Source organism: Parasteatoda tepidariorum, chromosome 6, assembly GCF_982258835.1.
Source record: "Parasteatoda tepidariorum strain Cologne lab strain chromosome 6, Ptep-v5.0, whole genome shotgun sequence".
Lineage (NCBI taxonomy): Eukaryota > Metazoa > Arthropoda > Arachnida > Araneae > Theridiidae > Parasteatoda > Parasteatoda tepidariorum.
The window spans coordinates 40,909,136-40,918,758 of NC_141760.1; positions in this window are offsets into that span (position 1 = coordinate 40,909,136).

Below are 9,623 nucleotides of genomic sequence, written 5' to 3' on the forward strand. Positions count from 1 at the left end.
GCAGAAAATAATCAAAATTTTGATTGGCGATAAGTCGTGCTAATAGTGGTCAGTAAGCGTTTGAAAATTGTGTTTTCATCCTGTGTAGAAAATCAGTTAAAAATTTCAGCAATTATACTAGTAAAAAATTGGTCAAATTTTAATTGCAAAATTTTTTTTTCTTTTTTGTAGAGTAGGAGTTATTTATTCTTACATTTAAATTCTAAGCTTGACTTTTTGTTAATTTTCTTTTAAGCAAAATGTGTCTAATTTAAATCCTGCAAATAAAAAATGAATTAATTCATCATTTACTTACTACTATTATTATTCTTATTAAATTATACTATTATTATTTAATTATAATAATAGTATAATGCAAAAATAGTATAATTTGATAGTATTAGATTAGAATTGAATAATTAATACTATTATTAAATTCACTATTCATAGAAAAAACATATTTTGTGAAGACCAAACACTAACAGGCTTGCAACGTTACGCCCGTGCTTCTAAACAATTTTGGTAAGGTGATATATTAATATTGAGGGAATCTACAACCGCCTCGGTAAATACCTAAACATCAAGCTTGTGTTCCTATTGTTCTTCGAAATCTCTAATAGTAGTAACGAAACTAAGACTCAATTCGATTGTTCGAATACGCATATTCCTGTCCTAATGTTAAAGATGCTGAGCAAAAAGTTTAAAATTGCAATTAAAGTGAACATTAAGAAATTACTTTTCCATCATAAAAAACCTAGAATTTTCTTTCTACTTAAGCAGATATAATAATTAGGTCTATGATTATTTTCATTTCTGTGAGAATTCGACTGATGTCTATGTTTTTGTTAAAATTTATGTAAAAATGTCGAAAATTTTTACAGCAATAAATTTAGCTTTCCTCTCCTTGAAATAGTGTCTAAATTTTCATTGTAATATATTTTTATTGCTTTCAATTCTAAAAATATATTTTATTAATTTGATTTGATATTAAAAACAATTTGATTGTTAACGTCACACTATATTAACTGTAACCACGGTCCGGATATCATGCTTGGTAATGTTCTGAAGACAATCCTTACCTATCCTAAAAATAAGTGTCGAGCTATTACGATTTAGATATAGAAAAGTAGATTTCGATACATCAACCGTTTAAACGCTTCTCAACTACCTATTAATTAATTTAAAAAGCGAGCTTCTTTTAGTGCAATTGGAACAATAAACCGCCATAAAGAATTTTACTTTAGTATAAAATTAAATAAGTGCATTTTTCTAATTAATAATATAAATATTTAGATTAAATCTCTAAAATAGTTTCAGAATTACGCATGACACTAGCAACGAAATGACCCTGTCGACGAAATGACCCTGTCAACGAAAAGACCCTGTCAACGAAATGACTTGTCGACGAAATGACCCTGTAAATGAAAAGACCCTGTCGACGAAATGACCCTGTAAATGAAAAGACCCTGTCAACGAAATGACTTGTCGACGAAATGACCCTGTCGACGAAATGACCTTGTCGACGAAACGACCCTGTAAATGAAAAGACCCTTTCGACGAAATGACTTGTCGACGAAATGACTCTGTCGACGAAATGACCCTGTAGACGAAATAACTTGTCGACGAAATGACTTGTCGATGAAATGACCCTGTCGACGAAATGACCCTGTCGACGAAATGACTTGTCGACGAAATGACTTGTCGACGAAATGACCCTGTCGACGAAATAACCCTGTCGACGAAATGACTTGTCGACGAAATGACCCTGTCGACGAAATGACTTGTCGACGAAATGACCCTGTCGACGAAATGACTTGTCGACGAAATGACCCTGTCGACGAAATGACCCTGTCGACGAAATGACTTGTCGACGAAATGACCCTGTCGACGAAATGGCCTGTCGACGAAACAACCCTGTCGAGGAAACGGCCTGTCGACGAAATGACCTAGTCGATGAAATGGCCTGTCGATGAAGTGGTGTCGATGAAATGGCCTGTCGATGAAGTGATTGTCGATGAAATGAACCAGACCCAGTCTAAAATTATCGGCTTTTTCATTTTCCTTTGCGAAAGAGTTTCGAAAAAGCATGTTGGGGGACGTTTCTTATCACGCTTTTTTAGTTGTTTCGTTTTTTATCTTTTATAGTTATTTAGAAGCTATATGCCAAAGTTTAGAACAGCTATTGTTCATAGGCAGGTACTTTATTTATGTCGGCTAGAGTTGCACAATGGACCACTGGTGACGGTCTGGGAAACATCCCTGAGGATGATCCGAAGATATGCCACCACACTTCCTCAATTTATAAATAGATCCGAAGGGGAAGGAAATTTTCTCCAGATCCCTGTTCTCATGGTACTGCTCAGCAACCGACCACAGGACTTTCGATTAAACAGATTTTACGAGTACATATATTGCATGTACTTAGTGGGTCTTAGCGGAGTCGAGGACCGGATTCCGATTTTCTAACCGCTTCCATGGCCTCCGCCGTTGTTCATATAATTAATAAGGATTTTTCTCTCTGCTTTCGAATAATTATTGAGTTAGGATTTTATTTTAATGTTCATAAAATTTGTGTCATTCTTATGAATTGATAATCAAGGCAATTAATCAAAACCCATTTGAAAATTTTAGTTCAGTTAAGTCATAAAAATTTCATTTAATTTATTTTACTTTTATTTTTTTTAGGTTGGGTTTCAGGGTCTAAGATGGTGATAAATACTTCGCCAAGATGAGTAAAAAATCCATGATTTGACTTTTAAAAGGCCTTTCCTCTCCCGACCGATTTTTTCTCCCTGTCTCCTCCCCATCTGACTAAGGGGTGGAGACAGGGAGAATAAATTCTACCCAAGTCAAAATTCTTGATGGTACCATCAAAGAATTATGATGGTTTATGTTGGTTTAAATAAGATTCTTGATGGTCCAACATGTGTTGATGCTCACCATCATACAACAATTTCCATCTACTTTTGATGGTTTTTGATGGCCCAACAAATTTCCATCATTACAAAATGGAAAATGTTGGTTTATGTTATGATGGTAAACCATCAATCAATGTTTGATTTTTGATGGACCAACATAAACTTTCATATTTTGATGGCAGATGTTGTTTTACCATTATGATGGTCTACCAACAAGTTATGTTATTTTAATGTTGGACAAACAACAACCATCGAAATATGATGGAAGATGCTGCATGGCTATTTTGATGGTCCACCAACAAGATGTGTTTATTAATGTTGGACCAACAACAACCATTAAAATATGATGGAAGATATTGCTTTACTATTATAATGGTTCAACCATCAAGTTATCTTTTGTATTGCTGGACCAACAGCAATCATCAAATTAAGATGGAACATGTTGTTATAGTACTAGGATGGTACAACCATCATGTTATGTTTGTTGTCGTTGGACCAATAACAATCATCAAAATAAGTTGGAAGATGTTGTTTACCTTTATGATGGTCAACCAGCAAGTTACGTTTTAATTGTTATACCAACAGCAACCAACAAAATATAATGGAAGATGTTGTTTATCTATTTTGATTGTTCAACCATCATGCTATGTTTTTTATTGTTGGACCAACAACAACCATCAAAATAAGATGAGAGTTGTTAGTTTATCATTATGATGGTAAACCAGCAAGTTACGTTTTTATTGTTGGGCCAACAACAACCAACAAAATATAATGGAAGATGTCGTTTATCCATTATGGTGGCTCAAGCATCATGCTATGTTTATTATTGTTGGACCAACAACAACCATCAAAATATAATGGAAAATGCTATATGGTCATTTCGATGGTTTACCAACAAGTTGTGTTCACTAATGTTGAACCAACAACTGCCATTAAAATATGATAGAAGATGTTGTTTATCTATTATGATGGTCAAACCATCATGTAATGTTTTTTATTGTTCGACCAACAATAACCATCAAAATAAGATGAGAGGTGTTGTTTTATTATTATGATGGTAAACCAGCAAGTTATGCTTTTATTGTTCGACCAACAACAACCATCAAAATATAAGGGAAGATGTTGTATGGCAATTTTGATGGTTTACCAACAAGTTATGTTCACTAATGTTGGACCGACAACAGCCATTAAAATATGATTGAAGATATTGTTCATCTATTATGATGGTTTAACCATCATGCTATGTTTAATAATGTTAGACCAACAACAGCCATAAAAATAAGTTGGAATATGTTGTTTAACTAGTATGATGGTTCAACCATCATGCTATGTTTTTTATTGTTGGACCAACAACAACCATCAAAATAAGATGAGAGATTTGATTTTATCGTTATGATGGTAAACCAACAAGTTATGTTTTTATTGTTGGACTCACAGCAACCATCAAAATATCATGGAAGATGCTGTATGGCTATTTTGATGGTCTACCAACAAGTTGTGTTCACTAATGTTGAACCAACAACTGCCATTAAAATATGATTGAAGATGTTGTTTATCTATTATGATGGTCAAACCATCATGTAATGTTTTTTATTGTTCGACCAACAATAACCATCAAAATAAGATGAGAGGTGTTGTTTTATTATTATGATGGTAAACCAGCAAGTTATGCTTTTATTGTTCGACCAACAACAACCATCAAAATATAAGGGAAGATGTTGTATGGCAATTTTGATGGTTTACCAACAAGTTATGTTCACTAATGTTGGACCGACAACAGCCATTAAAATATGATTGAAGATATTGTTCATCTATTATGATGGTTTAACCATCATGCTATGTTTAATAATGTTAGACCAACAACAGCCATAAAAATAAGTTGGAATATGTTGTTTAACTAGTATGATGGTTCAACCATCATGCTATGTTTTTTATTGTTGGACCAACAACAACCATCAAAATAAGATGAGAGATTTGATTTTATCGTTATGATGGTAAACCAACAAGTTATGTTCTTATTGTTGGACTCACAGCAACCATCAAAATATCATGGAAGATGCTGTATGGCTATTTTGATGGTCTACCAACAAGTTGTGTTTACTAATGTTGAACCAACAACTGCCATTAAAATATGATTGAAGATGTTGTTTATCTATTATGATGGTCAAACCATCATGTAATGTTTTTTATTGTTCGACCAACAATAACCATCAAAATAAGATGAGAGGTGTTGTTTTATTATTATGATGGTAAACCAGCAAGTTATGCTTTTATTGTTCGACCAACAACAACCATCAAAATATAAGGGAAGATGTTGTATGGCTATTTTGATGGCTTACCAACAAGTTGTGTTCACTAATGTTGAACCGACAACAGCCATTAAAATATGATTTAAGATGTTGTTCTATTATGATGGTTTAACCATCATGCTATGTTTAATAATGTTAGACCAACATCAGCCATAAAAATAAGTTGGAATATGTTAATTAACTAGTATGATGGTTCAACCATCATGCTATGTTTTTTATTGTTGGACCAACAACAACCATCAAAATAAGATGAGAGATTTGATTTTATCGTTATGATGGTAAACCAACAAGTTATGTTTTTATTGTTGGACTCACAGTAACCATCAAAATATCATGGAAGATGCTGTATGGCTATTTTGATGGTCTACCAACAGTTTGGGTTCATTAATGTTGGGCCAACAACAACCATTAAAATATGATGGAATACGTTGTTTAATTATTATGATGGTTCAAGTATCATGCTATGTTTTTTTATTGTTGAACCAACAACAACATCAAATTGAGACGGAGGATGTTACATGGCCATTTTGATGGTCTACCAACAAATTATGGTTGGTAAGACCTATATTGGACCAACAATAGCCATAAAAGTATGTTGGAAGATGTTATTTTACAATTATTATACTGTCCAACTATCAGGTTATGTTTATTGTTGTTGAACTGGCACCAACCATTCAAATATGCTGGAAACAGATGTTTTGCTGTGATGATGGTCAACCAGTATATTATGTTTAATTTTAGAGCAAAAAGCAAATATATCTATATATCGTGACATATGCTGTTTTACTATTATGTGCACATGCGTCATAAATTAGTCAGGAGAAGTTTTTTCTAAAATTTTCAACACTTTAAATTAGAAGTATATGTTAAAAATTACAATAAGAGTCTAAAAATAAATAGTTTTTGCAAATAATGGGAATAAAACAATAGACTGCTTATTACGATTGAAACAAAAAATTAAGAAAAATTCATTTTAAGTACCCAAGTGTATAACATTCAAAGAAGATAAAATTATTATGCGCACGTACACTATGCTCGATCTTTTAATTATTAAACACGAAGTGAAATTACAATAGAATTTTTAAAAAAATAAATAGTTGTTGTAAATATTGACATTAAGATGAATTTGACAAATAAAGAACAATTAGGCTTTATATCAGAACTAATAAAGTTAAAAAAGATTAATTCAAAGATTAATATGAGAGAGAGATTTTTATGTGCACGTGCATTGATTGAGCATTGTCTCGTGACATTTTACTGAAATGTTTAAAGTTATTATTTAAATTATTAAACATGTGGTGAAATTATTATGAAAGTTAAAAAATAAATGGTTATTGCAATTAATACAATTAGGGGAATTTTAGAAACACAAAACAATAAAGCACACATCAGTATTTATTTAATTAAGAAAGATTTAAATTAAATAAAAATTTTAATCGTATTCGCTACAGTCGAGTATATTTTTATGATATTTAACAATTGGGTAGAAATTTGTGCTTTTAATCTCAAAAAATATTGTTTTTTTTTTTTATCCAATTCCCGCTTGGAGAATGACCTTTCGTCATATAGCCATCTGAAGGGTAGATTTGTTGGCCACTTTTTCAGGGGCACCGTATTAGGTGGACCAACGTTGCTCCCACATTAAAGACAGATAATACAGAGAATTGAAGAATATCCATGCCTTGACCGGGATTCGAACCCAGAACCTTTCTGACGCAAGGCCAGTTTTCTGACCCCTACACAGGTCATTCCACACAAAAAAATATAGTAATATGTTTTAAATGGTTGAAAATTAATAGCAACCGCAATTAATATCATTCAAAGGAATTTTAAATTCAGAAAAACAATAAAGCTACATATCAGTATTAATGTGATTAAAAAAGATCATATGGATTATGGGTACATCATTCATATGGGTACACGACTGAGAAATTAAAATATGAGCACGTGCAGTACTTGAACATTGTCCCTTTTAATCCCTTTCATTTAAATTTCACTAATAAGCTGATGATGGATATTTACTCTATTGGGCACTATCCTTCGATACATGTCAATTATAAGGCCGCCACCCAATCAGAATTTAAGATGAATTTTAAGTGTGCGGTATTTTAGATTGTTTATTAATTTTTTCTCGTACAATTATGTCAATTCTGCAATCTATAATTTTTGAACCATATTTAAATAGTTAACAGTTATTAGTTTTTAGATTTTTGATAAATATCTTTATTCTTATGAAATAAACGCTAAAAAAAAAAAAACTTTTAGTGTCATCCAAATAGCTTTTCATTAATTTAAACTGCAATAAAATTATATTTTAAAAAATCTAAAAACTGAGAAACATCTAGTTTTAAGTTACTGCCGATGGCAACCACAAATCGCATCATTTTATTGCTTTAAATTTTTGTGAAAAAATTCATGTAAGTTCTAAAAATTATCAAGCTATATTTCTCTTAACCTAATACAGCGATTCCTTTATTTTCTACCTTTTTTGAAAGGTACTATGCTGTCGAATAATACTATATCTTCAAAAGTTTGTACAAAAAATATCGAGAAAGCACATTAAAAATTTTACCTAGAAGCCAAGATGGCGAGGGTAGAGGCCTCTTATTAGCAATTGACTATTACCAAAACTCTTTCTTTTAAGAATTGTTTTTGCCTTTCTTGGTGTTAGAATTCAAAACATGCTTGCGGGGATGATTAAAAACGAGTGTTTCATAAAAATGAAAGAATTGTAACAAGCTTTTTATCCTTTGTTTCCAGTGGTTAATTATTTATGTTAATGTTAAATGCGATTTCAAAAATAATATGGTGTTCACGGGAGTTAACACTGAGAAAAAATGTGTTAACAATTATAATAAAGACGAGAATATGTTTCGGCTATTTTAAAAAAATAACAGAAATCTCAAATAAGAGGGGGAAAAAAGAATAAATTTTTAAATTATCTTTAACAAGGAGCAAATTAAACATGAATTTTCAAAAGCACAATTTCTTTTAAACATATTTTCTCAATTACGGGAAAAAAGATACTAAAAGAAAAATTCCACTTGGAAAAAAATAAAAAGGCATCGGAAAAAAAAAAATTGTTTTATTATCGCAAAAAAAAAAAACTGGAGCACGAAGTGGTGATGGGATGTTCACTGTTTCAACTTGTTTTAAATTTATTAAGTTTTTTTATTTAATTTCATTTTCAAAATTAATTAAATAAACCAACTAGTTTTCATTACATTAAAAGTTAATTTTATTTTGTATAGCAATAAAAAATCGAAATTTCACTGACTTAAAAAAATAAATAAGTAAAAATAAGAAATATCTAACGAAATGCTGTTTTTTATTGCATTAGACACAATTACAATAACTTAAAATTTACATTAATGTATAAAATAAGAGTTCAAGTTCGTTTCCTTTGTTAAGTTTGTTAGTTTTTTTATACAGCTCTTTTTCAGATCATAAAACTGAAGCAAATTTATTTAAACCTTTTTTTTCTTCTTTAATTTGCTACATATCAATAATATGAAATATTTTCAAAATTGTTTCATCACAAAGTTGTTTTATAATGTTTCATCACAAAATTGTTTCATTTTGCTTTATAAAACAGTTTATTTGAAATTTTGCGAAATCTTTTTACAGCAGGCATGAATTTGATTCCAGCTATAGAAAAATAATATTTTCTTCTTTCAATTTCACTATGCTGTGCCTGACTATGATGATGAACTTAGGCCCAGGGCCTGATTATGGTGAAACTGAACCAAGGGTTCGAACTTTGTTTTAGTGCCCCCTTTTGAAATATAGCCATCGTCAAAAAGTCTCAATAAAAAAATAAATTTAAAAAAAAATACTTTTTTTAAAAAATCCAAAACATTTAAAAAAAAAAAACAGCATAAATTTTTTAAATATTACGCGATTCTACACTCAAAAATTGTTTAGTTGTGAATCCTAAAACTAACAACTATAGAAAACTAAGAGCATTTTTTTTTTTTTTTTTTTTTGAAAATCGGCAAGAATATTGAATTCTAATTATATTAATTATATGAATAATCTAATTATATAAATTCTATAAATCATCGTATTGCAATTATATGAATATAATTAAAATAATATAACTATTCGAATTCTAGTTAAATGTTTAATTGGTGTTTTCTCGATATTTTTTGTACTTAACAAACTTTTGATGATATAGTATTATTAGAATATAAAACAATATAACTATTCTAATTATATTGTTCATATAAATATAACACAAGCATAGAAACTGAGAAATTTTTATATAATACAGTAATTGATAAAAAATAAAATTAACATTGTTTTACAAAATGTAGAAGTATGAACATTAAATATTAATTAATCAGTACAGAAAAAATTTGAAAATTTTTTTTTTTGTTATAAATAATAATTAGTAACCGATAGTTAGCGTATCCCA